Source organism: Staurois parvus, unplaced genomic scaffold (assembly GCF_062004578.1).
Source record: "Staurois parvus isolate SC_StPar_1 unplaced genomic scaffold, SC_StPar_1.0 ptg000432l, whole genome shotgun sequence".
NCBI classification, from domain to species: Eukaryota; Metazoa; Chordata; class Amphibia; order Anura; family Ranidae; genus Staurois; species Staurois parvus.
In genome coordinates this window covers 1,972,197-1,997,437 of record NW_028318228.1, presented here as the reverse complement: position 1 = coordinate 1,997,437, position 25,241 = coordinate 1,972,197, and the positions used below count along the sequence as shown (strand labels likewise).

Genomic DNA, 25,241 nt, shown 5'->3' with positions numbered 1-25,241 from the left:
ACGACGCTTTTGCCTCCACGTTTGCACGTCCTTGGTCCAGCAAGCATGTCCGCCTCTACCACCTCTTTTTCCGCCGTGTCCTCAGCCGCCACCCCCGTGCCAAGTCCCATTACCCGACCGGCATATCACATGTGCAGGGCGCAACGGTGTCACGCTGTGCTGCACCTGGTATGCCTTGGCGAACGTAGTCACACAGGGGAGGAACTGCTGAGTGTAATGAACAGAGAAATCGACAGATGGCTGTCTCCGCGCAAACTAAAAATCGGAACCATGTTGACTGACAACGGAAAGAACATGGTGTCTGCTCTGCGTCAAGGAAGGTTGTGCCATGCGCCATGCATGGCTCACGTGTTCAATCTGGTTGTCAAGCGGTTCCTAAAATCCACCATCCCACTGCAAGACATCCTTAAAATGTCACGTAAACTGTGCATGCATTTCAGCCATTCCTACACCGCAAAGAACACCCTCATTGAGCTGCAGCGGCAGAACGGAATTCCACAGCATCGCCTGATCTGCGACGTTGCAACAAGGTGGAATTCAACCCTACACATGTTAGACCGCCTTTACGAGCAGCGAAAGGCCATCACCGATTTCCTGATGTTACAAGCGGATAAAGGTACTCCCCTGTGTAACTTAGATGTCAGCCATTGGCAGCTCATGCGTGACACCTGCCGCTTGCTCAGGCCCTTTGAGGAGGCCACGCTATTCGTGAGTCGGCAGGACTATGGGATGAACGACGTCATTCCTCTGTTGCACGTCCTGGAACAAATGCTGTTAACAATGGCTGGTCAGGGTGCGGTAGACGTGGCGCACAGATCTCAACGCCACATGACCCCTGTGGGGGCAGGACAGGAAGAAGAGGAGGAGGTAGAGGAGGACATTTGTGCTCAGGAATTATTGAGTGAAATGGGTGGTTTTTCCACTCAGCGGACAGGAGTGGAGGAGCAGGAGCATCTGGTAGAGGAGGAGGAGGAGGAGACAGAGGACCCAGACGCACCGTGGCAGTATGCTGTGGAGATGGAGGCAGGGAGTCCCTCGCATTCCTTGGCACAAATGGCCCATAGCATGCTCGGTTGCTTGCGTAGCGACAGCCGAATAATAACCATCAGACAGAGGGATGACTTTTGGCTGTCCACCTTGTTGGACCCTCGCTACCGGTCCAAAATGGTGGCCTTTTTCACACCTGCTGAGAGGGAGGCCAAAATTACGTACTATAAAAACCACCTATGTAGTCAGTTGGTCTCTGCCTTTGTGCGCCAACGTCCATCCTCAGACACTGTGGGCCCTGTGCGCTCGCGTTCCGCTGGCATGGCAGCAGGGGAGGGGTGGGGTGGTAGGAGCAGTGGCAGCTCCACCAGCAGCGGCTGCCTCAGTCTGCAGTCGATGATGAGTAGCTTTCTTCACCAGCGCAGTGAGGAAACTACTAACCAGCCGCAGCAGCAGCAGCAGCATCAGGTGGACCTGGAGCAGGAGCTCAAACAACAGGCTTGGGCCTACTTGGACAGCACCCTGCCAACCGAGGTAGACAATCCCCTTGACTACTGGGCAACGAAACTTGACCTTTGGCCCCAACTAGCTGAATTTGCCCTTGAAAGGCTGTCATGCCCGGCCAGTAGCGTGGCATCGGAGCGCGTGTTTAGTGCGGCAGGAGGTATTGTAACTCCGCGGAGGACACGACTGTCCACCCAAAGTGTGGAGAGACTCACGTTTGTGAAAATGAATCAGGCGTGGATTAGTCTGGATTTCAAACCACCAGTTCCTGACACAACTGACTAAATCCGCCATGAATCATGCCTCAAACATGTGCCACTTTCAGGTCTCCTCACACTGCTGGTGTGTTGAATTTTTTGACATAGGGTGCTGGCAGATTACGGGCCTCCTATAGCTGCTGCCAGGCCCCTAATCTGCCATAGGCCCCTATATACCGCCTCCTCCTGCTGCTGCCAGGTCCAGAGTCTCTCATGGGTCCCTGTACGGCCTCCCATTGCTGCTGTCTCCATCGCCACACTCTGCTGCCATGTGCCACTTTCAGGTCTCTTCACACTGCTGGTGTGTTAAATTTTTTGACATAGGGTGCAGGCAGATTACGGGCCTCACATAGCTGCTGCCAGGCCCCTAATCTGCCATGGGCCCCTATATACCACCTCCTCCTGCTGCTGCCAGGTCCAGAGTCTCTCATGGGTCCCTGTACGGCCTCCCATTGCTGCTGTCTCCATCGCCACACTCTGCTGCCATGTGCCACTTTCAGGTCTCTTCACACTGCTGGTGTGTAAAATTTTTTGACATAGGGTGCTGCAAGATAACGGGCCTCACATAGCTGCTGCCAGGCCCCTAATCTGCCATGGGCCCCAATATACCGCCTCCTCATGCTGCTGCCAGGTCCAGAGTCTCTCATGGGTCCCTGTACGGCCTCCCATTGCTGCTGTCTCCATCGCCACACTCTGCTGCCATGTGCCACTTTCAGGTCTCTTCACACTGCTGGTGTGTTAAATTTTTTGACATAGGGTGCTGCAAGATAACGGGCCTCACATAGCTGCTGCCAGGCCCCTAATCTGCCATGGGCCCCTATATACCACCTCCTCCTGCTGCTGCCAGGTCCAGAGTCTCTCATGGGTCCCTGTACGGCCTCCCATTGCTGCTGTCTCCATCGCCACACTCTGCTGCCATGTGCCACTTTCAGGTCTCTTCACACTGCTGGTGTGTAAAATTTTTTGACATAGGGTGCTGCAAGATAACGGGCCTCACATAGCTGCTGCCAGGCCCCTAATCTGCCATGGGCCCCAATATACCGCCTCCTCATGCTGCTGCCAGGTCCAGAGTCTCTCATGGGTCCCTGTACGGCCTCCCATTGCTGCTGTCTCCATCGCCACACTCTGCTGCCATGTGCCACTTTCAGGTCTCTTCACACTGCTGGTGTGTTAAATTTTTTGACATAGGGTGCTGCAAGATAACGGGCCTCACATAGCTGCTGCCAGGCCCCTAATCTGCCATGGGCCCCTATATACCGCCTCCTCATGCTGCTGCCAAGTCCAGAGTCTGTCATGGTCCCTGTACGGCCTCCCATTGCTGCTGTCTCCATCGCCACACTCTGCTGCCATGTGCCACTTTCAGGTCTCTTCACACTGCTGGTGTGTTAAATTTTTTGACATAGGGTGCAGGCAGATTACGGGCCTCACATAGCTGCTGCCAGGCCCCTAATCTGCCATGGGCCCCTATATACCACCTCCTCCTGCTGCTGCCAGGTCCAGAGTCTCTCATGGGTCCCTGTACGGCCTCCCATTGCTGCTGTCTCCATCGCCACACTCTGCTGCCATGTGCCACTTTCAGGTCTCTTCACACTGCTGGTGTGTTAAATTTTTTGACATAGGGTGCAGGCAGATTACGGGCCTCACATAGCTGCTGCCAGGCCCCTAATCTGCCATGGGCCCCTATATACCACCTCCTCCTGCTGCTGCCAGGTCCAGAGTCTCTCATGGGTCCCTGTACGGCCTCCCATTGCTGCTGTCTCCATCGCCACACTCTGCTGCCATGTGCCACTTTCAGGTCTCTTCACACTGCTGGTGTGTAAAATTTTTTGACATAGGGTGCTGCAAGATAACGGGCCTCACATAGCTGCTGCCAGGCCCCTAATCTGCCATGGGCCCCTATATACCGCCTCCTCATGCTGCTGCCAAGTCCAGAGTCTGTCATGGTCCCTGTACGGCCTCCCATTGCTGCTGTCTCCATCGCCACACTCTGCTGCCATGTGCCACTTTCAGGTCTCTTCACACTGCTGGTGTGTTAAATTTTTTGACATAGGGTGCTGGCAGATTACGGGCCTCCTATAGCTGCTGCCAGGCCCCTAATCTGCCATGGGCCCCTATATACCGCCTCCTCATGCTGCTGCCAAGTTCAGAGTCTGTCATGGGTCCCTGTACGGCCTCCCATTGCTGCTGTCTCCATCGCCACACTCTGCTGCCATGTGCCACTTTCAGGTCTCTTCACACTGCTGGTGTGTTAAATTTTTTGACATAGGGTGCAGGCAGATTACGGGCCTCACATAGCTGCTGCCAGGCCCCTAATCTGCCATGGGCCCCTATATACCACCTCCTCCTGCTGCTGCCAGGTCCAGAGTCTCTCATGGGTCCCTGTACGGCCTCCCATTGCTGCTGTCTCCATCGCCACACTCTGCTGCCATGTGCCACTTTCAGGTCTCTTCACACTGCTGGTGTGTAAAATTTTTTGACATAGGGTGCTGCAAGATAACGGGCCTCACATAGCTGCTGCCAGGCCCCTAATCTGCCATGGGCCCCTATATACCGCCTCCTCATGCTGCTGCCAAGTCCAGAGTCTGTCATGGTCCCTGTACGGCCTCCCATTGCTGCTGTCTCCATCGCCACACTCTGCTGCCATGTGCCACTTTCAGGTCTCTTCACACTGCTGGTGTGTTAAATTTTTTGACATAGGGTGCTGGCAGATTACGGGCCTCCTATAGCTGCTGCCAGGCCCCTAATCTGCCATGGGCCCCTATATACCGCCTCCTCATGCTGCTGCCAAGTTCAGAGTCTGTCATGGGTCCCTGTACGGCCTCCCATTGCTGCTGTCTCCATCGCCACACTCTGCTGCCATGTGCCACTTTCAGGTCTCTTCACACTGCTGGTGTGTTAAATTTTTTGACATAGGGTGCAGGCAGATTACGGGCCTCACATAGCTGCTGCCAGGCCCCTAATCTGCCATGGGCCCCTATATACCGCCTCCTCCTGCTGCTGCCAGGTCCAGAGTCTCTCATGGGTCCCTGTACGGCCTCCCATTGCTGCTGTCTCCATCGCCACACTCTGCTGCCATGTGCCACTTTCAGGTCTCTTCACACTGCTGGTGTGTTAAATTTTTTGACATAGGGTGCTGCAAGATAACGGGCCTCACATAGCTGCTGCCAGGCCCCTAATCTGCCATGGGCCCCTATATACCGCCTCCTCATGCTGCTGCCAAGTCCAGAGTCTGTCATGGTCCCTGTACGGCCTCCCATTGCTGCTGTCTCCATCGCCACACTCTGCTGCCATGTGCCACTTTCAGGTCTCTTCACACTGCTGGTGTGTTAAATTTTTTGACATAGGGTGCAGGCAGATTACGGGCCTCACATAGCTGCTGCCAGGCCCCTAATCTGCCATGGGCCCCTATATACCGCCTCCTCCTGCTGCTGCCAGGTCCAGAGTCTCTCATGGGTCCCTGTACGGCCTCCCATTGCTGCTGTCTCCATCGCCACACTCTGCTGCCATGTGCCACTTTCAGGTCTCTTCACACTGCTGGTGTGTTAAATTTTTTGACATAGGGTGCAGGCAGATTACGGGCCTCACATAGCTGCTGCCAGGCCCCTAATCTGCCATGGGCCCCTATATACCGCCTCCTCCTGCTGCTGCCAGGTCCAGAGTCTCTCATGGGTCCCTGTACGGCCTCCCATTGCTGCTGTCTCCATCGCCACACTCTGCTGCCATGTGCCACTTTCAGGTCTCTTCACACTGCTGGTGTGTTAAATTTTTTGACATAGGGTGCTGGCAGATTACGGGCCTCACATAGCTGCTGCCAGGCCCCTAATCTGCCATGGGCCCCTATATACCGCCTCCTCATGCTGCTGCCAAGTCCAGAGTCTGTCATGGTCCCTGTACGGCCTCCCATTGCTGCTGTCTCCATCGCCACACTCTGCTGCCATGTGCCACTTTCAGGTCTCTTCACACTGCTGGTGTGTTAAATTTTTTGACATAGGGTGCAGGCAGATTACGGGCCTCACATAGCTGCTGCCAGGCCCCTAATCTGCCATGGGCCCCTATATACCGCCTCCTCATGCTGCTGCCAAGTTCAGAGTCTGTCATGGGTCCCTGTACGGCCTCCCATTGCTGCTGTCTCCATCGCCACACTCTGCTGCCATGTGCCACTTTCAGGTCTCTTCACACTGCTGGTGTGTTAAATTTTTTGACATAGGGTGCAGGCAGATTACGGGCCTCACATAGCTGCTGCCAGGCCCCTAATCTGCCATGGGCCCCTATATACCGCCTCCTCCTGCTGCTGCCAGGTCCAGAGTCTCTCATGGGTCCCTGTACGGCCTCCCATTGCTGCTGTCTCCATCGCCACACTCTGCTGCCATGTGCCACTTTCAGGTCTCTTCACACTGCTGGTGTGTTAAATTTTTTGACATAGGGTGCAGGCAGATTACGGGCCTCACATAGCTGCTGCCAGGCCCCTAATCTGCCATGGGCCCCTATATACCGCCTCCTCCTGCTGCTGCCAGGTCCAGAGTCTCTCATGGGTCCCTGTACGGCCTCCCATTGCTGCTGTCTCCATCGCCACACTCTGCTGCCATGTGCCACTTTCAGGTCTCTTCACACTGCTGGTGTGTTAAATTTTTTGACATAGGGTGCTGGCAGATTACGGGCCTCACATAGCTGCTGCCAGGCCCCTAATCTGCCATGGGCCCCTATATACCGCCTCCTCATGCTGCTGCCAAGTCCAGAGTCTGTCATGGTCCCTGTACGGCCTCCCATTGCTGCTGTCTCCATCGCCACACTCTGCTGCCATGTGCCACTTTCAGGTCTCTTCACACTGCTGGTGTGTTAAATTTTTTGACATAGGGTGCAGGCAGATTACGGGCCTCACATAGCTGCTGCCAGGCCCCTAATCTGCCATGGGCCCCTATATACCGCCTCCTCCTGCTGCTGCCAGGTCCAGAGTCTCTCATGGGTCCCTGTACGGCCTCCCATTGCTGCTGTCTCCATCGCCACACTCTGCTGCCATGTGCCACTTTCAGGTCTCTTCACACTGCTGGTGTGTTAAATTTTTTGACATAGGGTGCTGGCAGATTACGGGCCTCACATAGCTGCTGCCAGGCCCCTAATCTGCCATGGGCCCCTATATACCGCCTCCTCCTGCTGCTGCCAGGTCCAGAGTCTCTCATGGGTCCCTGTACGGCCTCCCATTGCTGCTGTCTCCATCGCCACACTCTGCTGCCATGTGCCACTTTCAGGTCTCTTCACACTGCTGGTGTGTTAAATTTTTTGACATAGGGTGCTGGCAGATTACGGGCCTCACATAGCTGCTGCCAGGCCCCTAATCTGCCATGGGCCCCTATATACCGCCTCCTCATGCTGCTGCCAAGTCCAGAGTCTGTCATGGTCCCTGTACGGCCTCCCATTGCTGCTGTCTCCATCGCCACACTCTGCTGCCATGTGCCACTTTCAGGTCTCTTCACACTGCTGGTGTGTTAAATTTTTTGACATAGGGTGCAGGCAGATTACGGGCCTCACATAGCTGCTGCCAGGCCCCTAATCTGCCATGGGCCCCTATATACCGCCTCCTCCTGCTGCTGCCAGGTCCAGAGTCTCTCATGGGTCCCTGTACGGCCTCCCATTGCTGCTGTCTCCATCGCCACACTCTGCTGCCATGTGCCACTTTCAGGTCTCTTCACACTGCTGGTGTGTTAAATTTTTTGACATAGGGTGCTGCAAGATAACGGGCCTCACATAGCTGCTGCCAGGCCCCTAATCTGCCATGGGCCCCTATATACCGCCTCCTCATGCTGCTGCCAAGTCCAGAGTCTGTCATGGTCCCTGTACGGCCTCCCATTGCTGCTGTCTCCATCGCCACACTCTGCTGCCATGTGCCACTTTCAGGTCTCTTCACACTGCTGGTGTGTTAAATTTTTTGACATAGGGTGCAGGCAGATTACGGGCCTCACATAGCTGCTGCCAGGCCCCTAATCTGCCATGGGCCCCTATATAACGCCTCCTCATGCTGCTGCCAAGTTCAGAGTCTGTCATGGGTCCCTGTACGGCCTCCCATTGCTGCTGTCTCCATCGCCACACTCTGCCATGTGCCACTTTCAGGTCTCCTCACACTGCTGGTGTGTTGAATTTTTTGACATAGGGTGCTGGCAGATTACGGGCCTCCTATAGCTGCTGCCAGGCCCCTAATCTGCCATAAGCCCCTATATACCGCCTCCTCATGCTGCTGCCAAGTCCAGAGTCTGTCATGGGTCCCTGTACGGCCTCCCATTGCTGCTGTCTCCATCGCCACACTCTGCCATGTGCCACTTTCAGGTCTCCTCACACACTGCTGGTGTGTTGAATTTTTTGACATAGGGTGCTGGCAGATTACGGGCCTCCTATAGCTGCTGCCAGGCCCCTAATCTGCCGTAGGCCCCTATATACCGCCTCCTCATGCTGCTGCCAGGTCCAGAGTCTCTCATGGGTCCCTGTACGGCCTCCCATTGCTGCTGTCTCCATCGCCACACTCTGCCATGTGCCACTTTCAGGTCTCCTCACACTGCTGGTGTGTTCCATTTTTTGTCATAGGGTGCTGGCAGATTATGGGCCTCCCATAACTGCTGCCAGGCCCCTAATCTGCCATGGGCCCCTATACCGACTCCTCATGCTGTGACGTTGCAACAAGGTGGAATTCAACCCTACATATGTTAGACCGCCTTTACGAACAGCAAAAGGCCATCACAGATTTCCTGATGTTAAAAGCAGATAAAGGTACTCCCTGTGTAACTTAGATGTCAGCCATTGGCAGCTCATGCGTGACACCTGCGCTTGCTCAGGCCCTTTGAGGAGGCCACGCTATTCGTGAGTCGGCAGGACTATGGGATGAACGACGTCATTCCTCTGTTGCACGTCCTGGAACAAATGCTGTTAACAATGGCTGGTCAGGGTGCGGTAGACGTGGCGCACAGATCTCAACGCCACATGGCCCCTGTGGGGGCAGGACTGGAAGAAGAGGAGGAGGTAGAGGAGGACATTGGTGCTCAGGAATTATTGAGTGAAATGGGTGGTTTTTCCACTCAGCGGACAGGAGTGGAGGAGCAGGAGCATCTGGTAGAGGAGGAGGAAGAGGAGACAGAGGACCTAGACGCACCGTGGCAGTATGCTGTGGAGATGGAGGCAGGGAGTCCCTCGCATTCCTTGGCACAAATGGCCCATAGCATGCTCGGTTGCTTGCGTAGCGACAGCCGAATAATAACCATCAGACAGAGGGATGACTTTTGGCTGTCCACCTTGTTGGACCCTCGCTACCGTTCAAAAATGGTGGCCTTTTTCACACCTGCTGAGAGGGAGGCCAAAATAACGTACTATAAAAAACACCTATGTAGTCAGCTGGTCTCTGCCTGTCTGCGCCAACGTCCATCCTCAGACACTGTGGGCCCTGTGCGCTCGTGTTCCGCTGCCATGGCAGCAGGGGAGGGGTGGGGTGGTAGGAGCAGTGGCAGCTCCACCAGCAGCGGCTGCCTCAGTCTGCAGTCGATGATGAGTAGCTTTCTTCACCAGCGCAGTGAGGAAACTACTAACCAGCCGCAGCAGCAGCAGCAGCATCAGGTGGACCTGGAGCAGGACCTCAAACAACAGGCTTAGGCCTACTTGGACAGCACCCTGCCAACCGAGGTAGACAATCCCCTTGACTACTGGGCAACGAAACTTGACCTTTGGCCCCAACTAGCTGAATTTGCCCTTGAAAGGCTGTCATGCCCGGCCAGTAGCGTGGCATCGGAGCGCGTGTTTAGTGCGGCAGGAGGTATTGCAACTCCGCGGAGGACACGACTGTCCACCCAAAGTGTGGAGAGACTGACGTTTGTGAAAATGAATCAGGCGTGGATTAGTCTGGATTTCAAACCACCAGTTCCTGACACAACTGACTAAATCCGCCATGAATCATGCCCCAAACATGTGCCACTTTCAGGTCTCCTCACACTGCTGGTGTGTTCCATTTTTTGTCATAGGGTGCTGGCAGATTACGGGCCTCCCATAGCTGCTGCCAGGCCCCTAATCTGCCATGGGCCCCTATACCGCCTCCTCATGCTGCTGCCAAGTCCAGAGTCTCTCATGGGTCCCTGTACGGCCTCCCATTGCTGCTGCCTCCATCGCCACACTCTGCCATGTGCCACTTTCAGGTCTCCTCACACTGCTGGTGTGTTCCATTTTTTGTCATAGGGTGCTGGCAGATTACGGGCCTCCCATAGCTGCTGCCAGGCCCCTAATCTGCCATGGGCCCCTATACCGCCTCCTCATGCTGCTGCCAGGTCCAGAGTCTCTCATGGGTCCCTGTACGGCCTCCCATTGCTGCTGTCTCCATCGCCACACTCTGCCATGTGCCACTTTCAGGTCTCCTCACACTGCTGGTGGGTTCCATTTTTTGTCATAGGGTGCTGGCAGATTACGGGCCTCCCATAGCTGCTGCCAGGCCCGTAATCTGCCATGGGCCCCCGTACCGACTCCTCATGCTGCTGCCAGGCCCGTAATCTGTCATGGGCCACTGTTGTCGCTTGTTGGCATATTCCGCTCGTTCAGATGCTCCTTCTCCTGCTACTCCTCTTCACGGATTCCGTCAGCAGTCTTTCTTGGAATCCGTTTCCAAGAGACAACAGTTTGCGAGCACGCACCCGACGGTGCAGAAGCTGAACGTCCTCCTGTCCAAGTTGCTGCTGCCAGGCTCGTAATCTGTCATGCGCCCCTGTACCGCCTCCTCATGCTGCTGCCAGGTCCAGAGTGTGTCATGGGCCCCCGTACCGACTCCTCATGCTGCTGCCAGGCCCGTAATCTGTCATGGGCCCCTGTACCGCCTCCCCATGCTGCTGCCAGGTCCAGAGTGTGTCATGGGTCCCTGTACGGCCTCCCATTGCTGCTGCCAGGCCCGTAATCTGCCATGGGCCCCTGTACCGACTCCTCATGCTGCTGCCAGGCCCGTAATCTGTCATGGGCCCCTGTACCGCCTCCTCATGCTGCTGCCAGGTCCAGAGTGTGTCATGGGTCCCTGTACGGCCTCCCATTGCTGCTGTCTCTATCGCCACACTCTGCCATGTGCCACTTTCAGGTCTCCTCACACTGCTGGTGGTTTCCATTTTTGTCATAGGGTGCTGTATGGCCTCCCATTGCTGCTGCCTCCACCGCCACACTGTGGCTCCACACTCTGGTTTTGGCCCCGTGACTGCCCAAATGAGTGAAGTGTGCGGTGATTCTAAGATCGACGGCACTCATCTGCATGTCATACTGACTGACAGTATTATTTCTCTTCCCCAGCAGACTCCAAGGGCATTTAAATTAAAGGTACAGTGTTCTGCACTAATATTAAGTCTCTCTGAAGCCTAGAAACACCCTTTTTTAAGTTAAATTCACAGCGAATTTATTCGACTCGAATCGAATATTGTCCACGAATTCGCCGAATCAGTCGAATCGAATTTTTCATTTCTTCGCTCATCTCTAATAGTGACTTTAAAAGTGGCATGGTTGTTGGTGCCAGACAGGCTGGTCTGAAAAAAACGCTGCTGCGCCTAATGTGGGTAAATGCATCTAAATATGCCTTAACGCCAGGTTTGTTCAGCTCTTGAGTGTTTTTTTCATTTCAATGGCCAGAATAAATTAATATTCTGGCCAATGAAATTAATAAATGCCCAAGCGCTTGACACGCCTCAGCACATGTTTTTTTCAGCATTTTCAGGTGCATCTAAGCAAGCACACAGCCCAGCTCGGGAGCGTGCTCGCATGAGTGCCCCTGTAGCATGTGACTTGCTAAGCAGGCACCCAAAGCAGGGAGAAGCAGACAGCACTGGCAGGGGACTTCCAGAAGAAAAAATAAGGGACTGCTCTGTGTACAGAACAGGTAAGTATAACATCTTTTTTATTTTAATTTTAAAATTAGCCTTTAATATCACTTTTAGCAAAACAATCAATAAATGAAAATACTAATATATACACTATATATATATATACAGGGGATGAATAAAAAAATGAAAATACTACATGATATGCCAGTGTATAAGTGGCAGCATGTTTCACTTTGAAACTGGAAGTGATGTAACATTCTTTTGCTTCCGCTGTGTGATGAGACACCTAGCTAACAGGTGGGAATCCTCATTTTCGTCATTCATTTACTGTGTGCGCTGCTAGTAATATGGAGTCATGTCAGAGCTTACTGAGCTTCAAAGAGGGCAAACTGTTGGTGCCGCTTAGCTGGTGCCTCTGTGACTGAAATTGCCAGTTTGTTTACTGTTTTGTGAGGTACCGTATCAAAGGGTATGTCGACATATACAGTTTCCAGGAAAACGTCTTCTGATATGCACAAATGCAGTATACATGGTCAACTGACTGAGACAAAAGGACATTGGGCAGGATTGTGACCGGGAATAAGAAAGCAACTGATGCAAAAGGGACTGCAGAGCTCAATCTCAGTCCCATGAAGACTGAGCCCCCTGAAGACTGAGCTCTGTAGTCACTTTAGTTGTTTTCTTATTCTGGATTTCCCAGAAACTGTATATGCCATCATAACCTTTAATACTGTCCCTCGCAAAACCGCAAATAAATTGGCAACTTCAATCACAGAGCCACCAACTAAGTGGGCACCAACAATTTGCCCTCTTTGAAGCTCAGTAAGCTCTGACATGACTTCATATTATTAGCAGCGCACACAGTGAATGACTAAAGTGAGGCTTCCCACCTGTTAGCTAGGTGTCTCATCACACAGCTGGAAGCAAAAGAAGCAAAAGAATGTTACATCCCTCCCCTATAATCGCGAAACATGTCTTAATTTTCACACATACACACACACACATACACATTTTTCAATAGCGCACTGAAGCACACTTCACCAACTCAACCAATTTGAAAACAATTTTCAGTATATCGAAGCATCTCACCCTCCTAATGTCTACAGGATTATTCTAAGGCTCTCGTATAGAGTCTCACACCAAGTACTGTATAAAAATCTATTAACATATAGAGAACATATTTTTGCAGTGGTTTTGCTTGACTACTCTAGCCTAGAATAAAGCATCCACAAGTCATGCCAAGAATTTAAGAAATCGGCTTATGTCTACAGATACAAATTGCTGTCTTCTGTTAGTAACCTTAAGACAAATTTAGTTTATGCCCCAGATAAAACATGAAGCAGTAGAACCCAATAAACGTTCCAACCCAGCCCATAAAGATGAGGGCAATTGTTATATTAATCAGAACGATTATGAAGGTGTGATAAAATTAAAATGTAAGGCTGCTGTCTTGTAAAATGTAAATGACATTATTAGTATGCTTTGTTCAACCCTTGAAAGACCAGCTAGTGAATTTTTAATATCAATTTTGATAGACGGATGTCTAACATTGTGTTACACCATGGGCTTAGTGCCAGGGACGTATCTATCATGAGGCAAAAAAGGTGTTTGCCTTGGGTGGTAATTTTCAGAGGGTCACCCCCGAAAGAAAGGGCCCCCGGAAGAAGTGACAGAAGATAAGGACCAGGGGGTGAAGCCAGCTGTGAGTGTGTATGGCCGCCTGATACAGGAGCTCCACTGGGGATTAGCATCTCACAGCAGCACCTCTGCATTCATCCACCCAAGCTCTATCAGCACTTCTTCAGCAGTTTCCAGCGATGTCAAAAACCGCATCTGGCAGCTGACAGATTTCTTTCCAGGAGCAAGCCAGATGGTGGATTGGGACGGAGAAGAGGAAGATGGCATGGAACATGCCCCTTCTTCTGTACTGCACAGGACAGAGCCTCCACTCCTCAGAGCCCTGAGAACCTCACATCTTTACCTCAGAGAGAAGATAAGGTCTCCCAGAAAAGACCAGCGATTTCCCCTGCTGCATCGCCTCTCTCTAAAGGTCCAGTGAGTAAGAAGCAGTTTGCTACTGCAGATGAATCCTCCCACCGCTCCTGGTACCAGATCCTGACACCATCTGGAGAAGCCGCTGCTGGACAGATAAGAGCTTGGAGGACTGATGCTTCCCCACTCCTGTCCATTGATCGGACACAAAGACCTCTCCATCACCCAGACATATTTATATCCATTTTGAAGCTAATTTCATTCTGGACAACAATATAACAGGTAGACGGCTGTACACTGCAAGTATTTGGAGTTAATAAAACTTATAGGAAACTATATCTGGGACTTGGTTATAAAGGAGTGACATCTCAGGGCCACTCCCCAGTCACATAATTGGTCAGTTGGCCTCTGTCAACACCCCCCTTGATGTCGGATAAAAAAGAGTTTGCAAGCAGATTTTAACATCAAGAGGAACACCTAATTTAACCAAATGCTGAAAAGTTTTAAAACTGTCCCTAAGACTTTTAATGCAAACTAAAAGAATCCCCATCTCTTGAAGAGTGATACTGTAGTATAAATCTCTGAACATACCTGTCTGTGGTGACAGTCAGTGTTACAGATGTAATTCTAAAATCATATTTGTTATTGCTATGATTGTGAATTTCTTCCTTGGTGAAAAGGTGATGGTGGCATTTAATGGACAATCACTCTCAGGCTGCTGACACCTAGATTGTGGTCCTGCGAGCTGGAAAATCTTTGCTACTGCAGATGACTCCTCCCACTGCTCCTGGCACCAGATCCGGACACCATCTGGAGAAGCCGCTGCTGGACAGGTAAGTGCTTGGAGGACTGGTGCTTCCCCACTTCTGTCCATTGATCAGACACACAGACATCTCCATCACCCAATCCACAATTTCAGTCTGGAAACCCTAATAAAAACTGTCTCCCTCACAAGCTTGAGCAATCCATCGAACTAACAGATACCCATCGTAAATAGCTCGGCTGAGGGAATGGTCGATCCACATTTCTGCTAGAATGGTTAGCACCCAACACTCTAACACTTCAGAATATTTCATAACTCATGAAATAATAAAAGCACAGCCAGAACAAAGATGTATTCCCCATCATTAGCATTTTGAAACAAAACACCCCTATGCTAGGAGGTACCAGAGTGGATTAGGCCCCCGCACTCCTCCTATGAAAATTTGATATCCGAGGCATGCCATATTTATATCCATTTTTAAGCTAATTTCATTCTGGACAACAATATAACAGGTAGACGGCTATACACTGCAGGTATTTGGAGTTAATAAAACTTATAGGAAACTATATCTGGGACTTGGTTATAAAGGAGTGACATCCCAGGGCCACACCCCAGTCACATAATTGGTCTGTTGGCCTCTGTCAACACCCCCCTTGATGTCAAATAAAAAAGAGTTTGCAAGCAGATTTTAACATCAAGAGGAACACCTAATTTAACTAAATGTTGAAAAGTTTTAAAACTGTCCCTAAGACTTTTATTGCAGACTAAAAGAATCCCCATCTCTTGAAGAGATACTGTAGTATAAATCTCTGAACATACCTGTCTGTGGTGGCAGTCAGTGTTACAGATGTAATTCTAAAATCATATTTGTTATGATTATGAGTTTCCTCCTTCTTGGTAAAAAGGTGGTGGTAGCATTTAATGCACAATCGCTCTCAGGCTGCTGGCACCTAGATTGTGGTCATGCAAGCTGTAAAATCTTTGTGCAGGGTGCAGCTGAAAGTGCCATTGTTGCGTAAGTGACAGCATGTTTTGATATTGGCCAGTCCTTTGTCACAAGTTGGTGAGAAGGACAGGGGTCGGACATCCACATTTCGTCACAGGCCTATACCATAAAGGTGCTGCTTTAATGCATGCCCTATTTATTCCCTTCTTATTTTCCCAAAACCTCAAGTCACACTTGACCATCTTCTCTCATTCAATTTGCCCAGTTTTTCTCACTTATGCTCTTCAGATGCCATTTGATATCTAAACATGACAATTCACATTACAGTCTGGGTTATGCATTAGTATGTATAATAGCTTCCTTTTTTATTTAGTCATTCTAAACCATAAATGTACTGCTTTAATACATTCCCCATGCATTCCCTTCTCATTTTCCCAAAGCCTCACCTCACTCTTGACCACTGACTTTTATTCAGTTTGCCCAGTTCTTACACCCTTCAGATTTCTCATCTCTTGTACCCAATCTCTGATGCTTCGATACTAATGTCATCAAATGCTCATTACACCGCTTTATATTTTAGATGGATACCAAAAAGTCACCTCTTCAGGCAACTGTATAATTACGTGTAATAAAATTCTCATCATAAGCTAAAACCATCAGTACATCTTCCTCTTTGGAATTTAATCATTCTCTTCTCTATTACTGGAGCAATGAATGTGATCTATGGAAGCTGATAGACAGGCCTGGCGTGTCACAGCCCAGGAGCCTATAAGAGTCTGTATCTTCTAAATGATGAAACAACAACAAAATAAATATTATTATCATCATTTTCACTTTCTTCTGTTCTCATACATCATATAGATACCCAAAGACATTAGATGATTGTTGCCCATTACTTACTATTTCCCCAAACTGGGAAGCATCTATGGGCTTTACACATTATCTCAATCCCAGGAAACAATCTAATAATCGAAATAAGAAGGGAGAGTCTAACAGCAAATTTGGAATCAGGGGCGGACTGACAATTCATGGGGCCCCCAGGCAATAGGGGATCATGGGGCCCCTGTGTCCTTGCCCACACTCAAAGCACACCAAAAAAAGCCTATAAAAAGGTGCCAGGGGCATTTCATGGGGCCCCCTACTGACCCAGGGCCCTCGGGCAGTGCCCGAGTGCTCAAATGGTCAGTCCACCCCTGGTTGGAATTTCCATTAGATAGATTCCATTAGATAGATTGATCTACCACTGAGAATTTATTACACCAGGTAAGATGTAGTGGCTATGTGAACTATTATGGTTGTTGTATCATAATCCTATCCTGCTGAAAAGTATACCTTATGGCGCTGCTCCAAGTCCTAGCGATTCCAGTGTCAGCCAATGAAAGTGGAGGGATGAACAGTGCTCAACCAACCCCAGGAGTCCTATGTTGAGGAATGGCATCAGCTACCGTTCTGGCCACACCCTGTGACACATTTTGCCCCACCCACCAGGGCTTGGTCACAGAGGGCAATCCTCTCTTCCTCACTGTTCTCTCTCTGTGTACTAAAATAGTGAAGGCAATGCTAGATGGCTATGGAAAATTATAACTACTGATAGAAAAAAAAGTCTGAACATGAAACTAAAGGAGAACCATGAGCATATGATGTGCTGTATACAAATGCATGGAATTGGATTATTCAGTTTTCACTCCCAAGACGAAACATTGGGAATGATTGACTAAGGAGAAATAGGCTGCTACCTGCAAGTGAATTTTTAAGTTGCAAAGGAATTTTTACTTAGTTTAATGAATGAAGCTCTACTGACTTCCATCATCCAGTCATATGCAAGTAAAATACCTTTTACTTTTCCCTGCATGTAATTGGGTATTCATTGCAAAGTGAATTTTCACATTTACTAGGGTAGGTGGAAACTTTCTTGCAAAGCAAAACACCTATTTGCTTTTAGTAAATGAACCCCAATGGACATTTTATGCACATGCACTGTAGTGATCAGTGGCAAAGATATTTTGTTCCTAAAGCCCCACTCCATCTTTGTGTTTTGGATAGAGTGGGCTGGGAATCCCTGTGGTTTTATTTTGAATCCATTTGGAGAGATTTCCCTTCACTTCCCACTCCTGCAACAGGATGTGAATGAAAATACAAATTTCTGTCCAGATTGTATATTGTCTCTCTCATACAATCATTAGTACACACAACTGTGCTCCATAAAACATGACACTTTAATATCAGTTTGTGAGCTGAGACCAGGTCATGGACAAAATAGATGCTGGGTACTTCACTTTTAATTATTTTATGTATACTCAGGGGAGCAACATATTGGTAATCTGTAGAAATATTGTCACGGCTGATAGCTGTCCTCTTTACTCCCATTCACCCCTGCCCTCTGCATTGTGAATGTGATCCTGCTGGTACCCTTTGTCTGGAGGGAGTGACGTTGAACCCTTCTTCCACCTCCAGTGGACTGAAGCCCCAGGGAGCCCCCGTGATGATGTCACAGAGGCAAAGAAATGCCATAAAAGGCAAGTAAAACAAGTAGCATGCCCTTCTGGAGGGAGAGTTAATGAATGAGCTAAAAAAATTACTGAGCAGAGACTTACTTTAAAGTTCTAAAGTTCTTAACATTTCAAGTCTGGTTTACTGTGATTATTATCACCTCTATTTTTCTTACCCTGACTGGTTTTAACACTGAGTGTCATCTCTATTGGGCAGTCTATACATTTACAAATTGCAGTATGGAGTTGTTTCCCAGTCCAGATTAGTTTGGGGTCTATCAAACTGTTGTTTTTGAGGGTTGTACCATGTTTTCTTATTTGATGTCACACTCAGGCGCGTTCATGGGCACACTTGACACATGGGTTACTACACTTATGAACTTTTTTTCAGTCTAAGCTATAATTCATATTGGATGCAGAGTTAGAAGGTAATAGAAGGTAAAGTTAGAAGGTAATATTAAGCCACAACTGAGCTATACCCACTTGTGTGGCCCTATTTTCCTGCTGCGTTTTTGGACTTTCTCTTCTCCTTCCACAGCCCAACACATACAATGTTTTTACTCAAACTTTTTAAACTGATTTGTAATTTTTTTTTATAGCATGACTATGAAAATGTTGTCCATTTAGTTGTGTGTATGTTTGCAATTTATTTTGGAAATTTATTTCTTTACTCTCATTGTATAGACACCCTGTCAGTAACATCGACTCCTGATGAATTTTGTTTATAAAACGCAGCAAGATTTTGATGTAATTTGTCCATCTGTATATTTTTCAAGTATATTGGATTATTGTTAGAGTCCACAATTTTGATTATACATGGTAATTGACTATATTTGTATAGGATGGATGCCAGTAAATCAGTGCCTCACATCTATGTGATTTTTAATATTGCACTGTTCTTTATTTATCATAAGGTTTTATTTAGAAATCTTTAATAAAAGGAGATTTTACATACTTTTTTGCGTGGATATACCTACAAAAAGTCTCATGGGAAAATAGTTTACACATATGTTGGAACTGCCCTGGAATCAAATGCTTTTGGACTAGGGTCTACCAATAATTATATACTGTTCAAGGTTCCATTATCCCAAAGAATCCCTATGAAGCTCTACTGAATCTTAAAATCACTAGACTGTACCTTTGACTAATTTAGGCTCCTAATCTTCATTTTTACAGCTGTCAAGCAGACCTTGGCCAGATCTTGGGGGTCTGGTATCCCGATAGGCAATCAAAAAATGTTATAGTATCTGTTTTTTATTATTATTATATTAATGTTTAAAGAAAATTTGGCAGCCATTTTCCATGAAAAAGTCAAACAATTTTGATAAATTTAAAACCTGTGGATCTGTCATTATTACTCAAGAAATTTGAATGACTCCTTATGGACAATTTAATCCTAACTTATACTGAGGGTCAATCCATTATCTTGTGTAGCGATGTCCAAGAATGATTGGCACCAACTTCCTCTCCCCCATACTTCCCTGCTTCCTCCTACTAGCATGTCCCATAGTCTGTCTTCCTTTTCATTTGCCTCACTCTGCTCTTTTCTCTTTCTCCAGGATTTTATTTATCTACAATATAATTTCTATTTGCCCAGAAACAGGGCCGCAGAGTAGTCACCTGATTAGATTTTCCCCAGTTCTATTTCACAGGTGCAACAAGTCAGCTGTTTGCAGACCCCAAATATGGTTTGGGTTGCAATATGTATTTTCCTCACTGTACTTTTCATCAATGCATTACTAGGGGACTTGCACACTCACAAGTGCATGATAACTCAATGTACTTTCACATGGATTTCACGTATGTTTACTATGCAACAGTGTGTACTTCCATATGTTTGCAGTGACATTGCATGTCTGTGTATTGTCCTTGAAAAATGTTCATTGAAAAATGCATTGAAACTGAAGAGGTGTTTCCCAGACGACCCAATGAAATTCAATTGAGTTTTATGATGCAGATCAGAAAATAACCCGAACATCACTTTATCTGCTCCAGTTCTATACAATATTACTGACATAGACAGGCTTGAGTACAACTTTTACATTTAAAAAATTGGCTTGTCATGTGGGAGACTAACACTCACATCAATTGAATCCAAATGCAAAAATGATCCACATTTTTCATGGCTGATTTCAATTCCCAATAGCACATTTACATCTAAATGTACTTTAACACCACTTAATTACATGTGAAATGGTAATTTGACTTAGGAACAGCACTGGAACCAGAAGATTGAGCCCACATTTGGGATACAGTAAATCTTCATCACACAATGCTGCTGCAATGGAAACTAACTATAAAGTGTTGTTTCAATGGTGATCCCTGATAATCCCACCACACGTTTCTAAATTTTTTCCAAGGTAGGCATGTTCCTCCATACAGTACCTACTGGACACGTCCAAAGCTTATGTCTGCAAGTTTATAGAATTGTACATATTCTTTATCAGCAATCACTCACTATGAACCCTTATAAAAGTGCTACTAAATGTGAAACCCTCAAACATCCCCAAACATTAGTTCTCACTTATGTTTTCACAGCCAAAAAACAAGTAATATCAAAGCCATGGTTCACCAATACTCTGCACTTGACAGAAAATCTAGGCTACATTGGACATTAATCAACGATAAATAGATGGTAAAATTACGATATATGATGCCCCATTTTCACAAAGTCTGGGAACTCTGGGTCACACATTTTTATCAACCAAGTTTGACCATTGCCTTCTCGATCTATGAGGTACATTACTTATCATTACTGTGGCACATAGCTGCTGAGGATTCCCCTGGCCAAACCCTTCTTCCCTACTTCAACCTTACTCTTTTCTCCTCACCTCACCATATCTGGATCTCAAAAACTGGCAATATACAGTTAGTTTTTTTTCATTCAGCCAGAGGGGTGAACAAAAAACCTCCAAAACATCCACACAGACAAGATGGATGGAGGAATTCTCTCATAGAACATTGTATTCTGACAAAAGCTCTGGCTGCTGCCAGAACACAAACGTTTTCCAACATTCTCCTTCAACTGAAGTTTTTCGCAGGACTCCTGTATGCTCTCTGCGTCCTCACATGAGGGATACATGCTTCTAGCCATCCTGGTGTCCAGATGCCTGCCCAGTGAGACATGATATCACCCTATGAGACCATGTCCAGTGCAAACTAATTTTTCTGTATTTATTTAGTGCCCTTTGCATCTATTTTATCAATATGTCATTTAAGATGTTTATTTTTCCAAAAGTCTTGGCTTTTTTTTTTCTTTTACAATATTAAGGCATACTGCATAGCGACTGACCTTCTTACTGCGTATTCTCCTGAGGAAGCAGGTACCGATCCCTATGAAACTTGTTGAGGAAGGATATTGAGAAAGAAAAATATTATATAACTATGAAAGTTGAAATAGATGCTGTGAGGATAGATTACCCCATATTGTTAATTGCTCATCTGTAATATAGGTGATCAATATTTACCGAAAGAGAGGAAGTTGACTATGCAGTTCCATTTTACATGTGTTTAGATCTTTATGAGTTTAATTTTAGCTTTTGTACAAATAAAAATCATCAAGGGTTGGGTATCCCTCCAATTTGATATATTTTATTGTGGTCTTCTCCTAAAAGTCTTCTAGATTGTAAGCTCGAAAGAGCAGGGCCCTCGATCCCCTCATGTTTTGCATTGTATTGTATTGTTATTGTTCTGTCCCCCATTGTAATGTACAGCGCTGAGCAAACTATTGGTGCTTCATAAATACTGTATAATAATAATAATAATAATAATAATAATAATAATAAAAGTCCAAGTATGATGAGGCTACAAGGTTTCAACAGAAGTTAATCAAACAATTGACTTCTGTTGAGCAGGGTTGCCCTCGCACTGGTTGAAATTCGTCCGGTCCCTGCTGAACCGGCTAAATTAGGATCAGTCTATGTCCAGCTTAACTGTTCTACATTTTGTACCTTCATTTCCTGATAGCACTATATGACAGTCCTGTCAATGTCCATATTTTATTTATACTATCTGATATCCTTAGGAATGTACGATCCATGTAAATTCTGTATGAAGGTTTATCTATGCAACATTTGTACTTTTTGAAAACCTTTATTAAATAAATTAAACAATAAAAAAGTGAAAGTTCATCAATAAAACTAGGTTCAACTCAAAAGCTTTGGCACTCCCATCTGTAAAAGTGCCACAAATGGTGTCATTCAGGTGTGTAAATCAAATACATAGACATAGAACAATCTGTTGTTATTAATATTGCAAAACCTTTGCATGTTATTCATATTTTTCACTCGCTGCACTCCGTAGCATAAAATGTCTTATTATAAAGAAAAAAATAGCTGACAATAAAAAGGAGTCCCTAAGCTCACAGCAAGAGATCAGTTACAGGGTCACTGTTGGGGTGAATGCGAGAAGTCATGTCAGCATGATGCTTGTAGAAATAGCAGCATATGCTTTTAAAGGACTTCTGGAATCCTATACCCCACCCTCATCTCTTCTGGTTTTTGTTCCAGCTTTCTCCATGGTTACCAAAGCTGACACTGAGAACAGTGCAGGAGCCGCTGTGGCATCGCAGCCTTTTAAAACTGCAGCTGAAAAAACAGGAATCCCCTTTCCTTGACCACCGTAGCATATAATACCAGTGGACACGATAATGTGATTTCCACAGTATTATTTTCTGTAATCCTCTACAGTATTATTCCACTATCCCCAGCAATGGATCTGCTGTATTACATTGAAGTCAAGATATTAAAAGCATTCATTAAATTCATTCAGCTTTTCACGCCGTTTTCACACCAAAAGGAGATCCCGTTATCTCCATTAGGAAATCCTGCTTTGCCTGATCTGATGGCTCAGCACTCACATTGGATTCTCTTGGGTTGAGCTACACAGATTTATAAAGAGCTACTGGGAATGGGAATTTCAAGAAATTCAAAGAGACAGGTAGATGACAAGGATTACAATAATAATAAGGAGATAAGTAAATATTCTTGGGGGTCTGATTGTTAACATAGGTAAAGGTTCAGTGCACAAGGGTTGCTCAAGGGGCTTGATTACAACGGATCAAATTCTTTGAATAACCCATTTTTAAAATTTCATTCTTGGAGGTCTTATAATTAAAATATATAAAGCTTCAGTGTGCAAGGGTTACTCAAGAGACTTGGTTACAACTGATCAGATTTTTTGAAAATCCCATTATTACCTGACTTGCACATCCAGTAGACACCAAGGAGCAAAGACCCAACATGGCTCGTTGATTGGTGCTGGCTGATCTATGCCCTGTCAGCAGAGAACTTTGCTGTGTCAGGAGACCATTGGCTCCAGTGGAGGTTTATACATTCAATAATTGTTGCTTGACACAGATTGTAATGCATACAACTGTTGTACATTGGCATCTAATAACTTCACTCATGCAAAAATCTTCACTAATGACACCACTGAGAAAACAGCTTTCATTAGCATGTCCACTCTAATTGGTTGCAGTGCACCTCATTGCGCATTAAATAATGCTTTCAAGCACGTTCAAAGATGAAAAAAAATCTTTTAATCATATTTAATTATAACATCTATATATTTGACATTATAGTATAAAAGACATTGCAGCAATGAAGTACAGGTATGCTGAGCCACTTAATTACCTCTATGGGAAACCTCTGGGATGCTACCGGCTGTGCATTATGGGAGATACAGTTCGGTAACACCTGGTGTACCAAAGGATGCCCAACCCAGGATCAGACGGATATCCCTTTCTGCTTTGTAATCTTTTAAAGCGTAGGAAATCCATATTCTTTATATATTAAATGAGGCGTATCTACGATGCAGTCACTTACTTTAAATTGAAAAGTTGAAATGCAATATGATTTTTCATTATTTTTAACCATTAGCTATAAAACCTCATAACAGCAACAGCCTGTAATCCTATATTATCCAGATGCAGTTAGAAGAATTTACAACAATCATGTGGTTATAGGCACAGCTGATCATCTTGGCATGTATTGTGGTTGTCATGTGTCCACAGACTTACTACAATCTGCTGTGCATCTCATAGAGGAGCCAACCTTGTGCAAATGAGCAAAGCCTTTGCCCCATTAACACCCATTGAGTATATATTCAGTGTACGGCGGAGCTAGCAATCTTTTGCACAAAGGCGGTTAGACGTGAAGGACCATTTAAAGGAACAGGAATGCATCTTACCAGTCACATGCTGCTTCGTGCAATAGGCTGATTCCGTTATCCCTGATAAGTAGTCAGGATGCAGAGGAGTGATGGGGTGACCGGCCAACGTGGTTCTTCACATGAAGCCTTTTTCTAGCAGGTGGGAGAAGAGATGATTGAAGGAACGAGACAAGAGAAAATGGGCTGGGCTGCTGGTGAAAGACCTTACACTAAGGAAGGCTTATGTTAAACTACCAGTCTAATGGTGAAAGGAGGGAGGTGGAGAGGCAGAGAGGAGGGGACAGGGGACTGTCTCTCGGTGAGTCGATGTAACATGCTTTTCTTGATGCTCCTTTGGGATTCAGAAGCATGGAAGACCATTTCCTTGCTGTTCTGATGGGAAGGATGCTGCATGCAATGTAACGTACATAGTATGTGTGAGCAAACTATACCTTGCAAAGTGCCACTGCATCACACAATGTATATCCTTTAGGATATATTCTATTTATTTTATTGCAAAAAAAAAAAATATTATCTCCAATAGAGTTTGGCAACCTGATATCATGTCCCTTGAAACATTGTTTATTAAAGCGGTACTAAACCCCCCCAAAAACCATTTATTATACAGTGTTTTACCAATTTGATGCAATACTACTTAAATATGATGGCTGCATTATTTTTTTTTTGTTAGGATGTCTTTCCTTTATGTTCACCTAGTGCAGTGGTTCTCAACCTGTGGGTCGCGACCCCTTTGGGGGTCGAATGACCCTTTCACAGGGGTCCCCTAAGACCATCAGAAAACACATATTTCCAATGTGTAAAGAGCAGCTACTGTGTTAAAAGCAGCTACTGTGTTGAAAGCAGCTACTCTGTTAAAAGCAGCTACTGTGTTGGAAGCAGCAGTATTGGAGGTAAAACGACACTCATGAATTATAATTACTGGGTAAATAATTTTATGGTTGGGGGTCACCACAACATGAGGAACTGAATTAAAGGGTCACGGCATTAGGAAGGTTGAGAACCACTGACCTAGTGATTTAGCCAGTAAGTCCTACAGATGTAGCATTTAGAGGGTTGAGACAAACCATTTACCATTGACAGGGGTCCTTACAATGTTCATATTTATGTATGTAAACCCTTTATCCCAAAAGGAAAAACAAAGGCGCTGTAACTGCTGTTAAGTGCGAGCTGGAATTTGGCTTCAGTTTGTTACTGCCTCTAAATCTGCTAGTATATTTAACATCCCCTCCCCCCAGATTAACAATGCTGCTCTCCAAAGGTGTCCCTGTTGCTCCTCCATCACAAGTGGGGGCACTCTAATACAGGGGGTGTGTACTT

General features: G+C 46.6%; 1 protein-coding gene across 1 annotated transcript in view; it reads right to left on the bottom strand.

Moving 5' to 3' along the window:
- The window catches only part of SEMA4B (semaphorin 4B), a 444,317-nt gene extending 420,158 nt beyond the window's left edge, over positions 1 to 24,159 (bottom strand). Inside the window, exon 1 of the mRNA XM_089687631.1 lies at positions 23,943 to 24,159. The gene's annotated coding sequence lies outside the window, so the exon portion shown is untranslated. The remainder of the gene's footprint in view (positions 1 to 23,942) is intronic.
- Between the last annotated feature and the right edge of the window lie 1,082 nt (positions 24,160 to 25,241).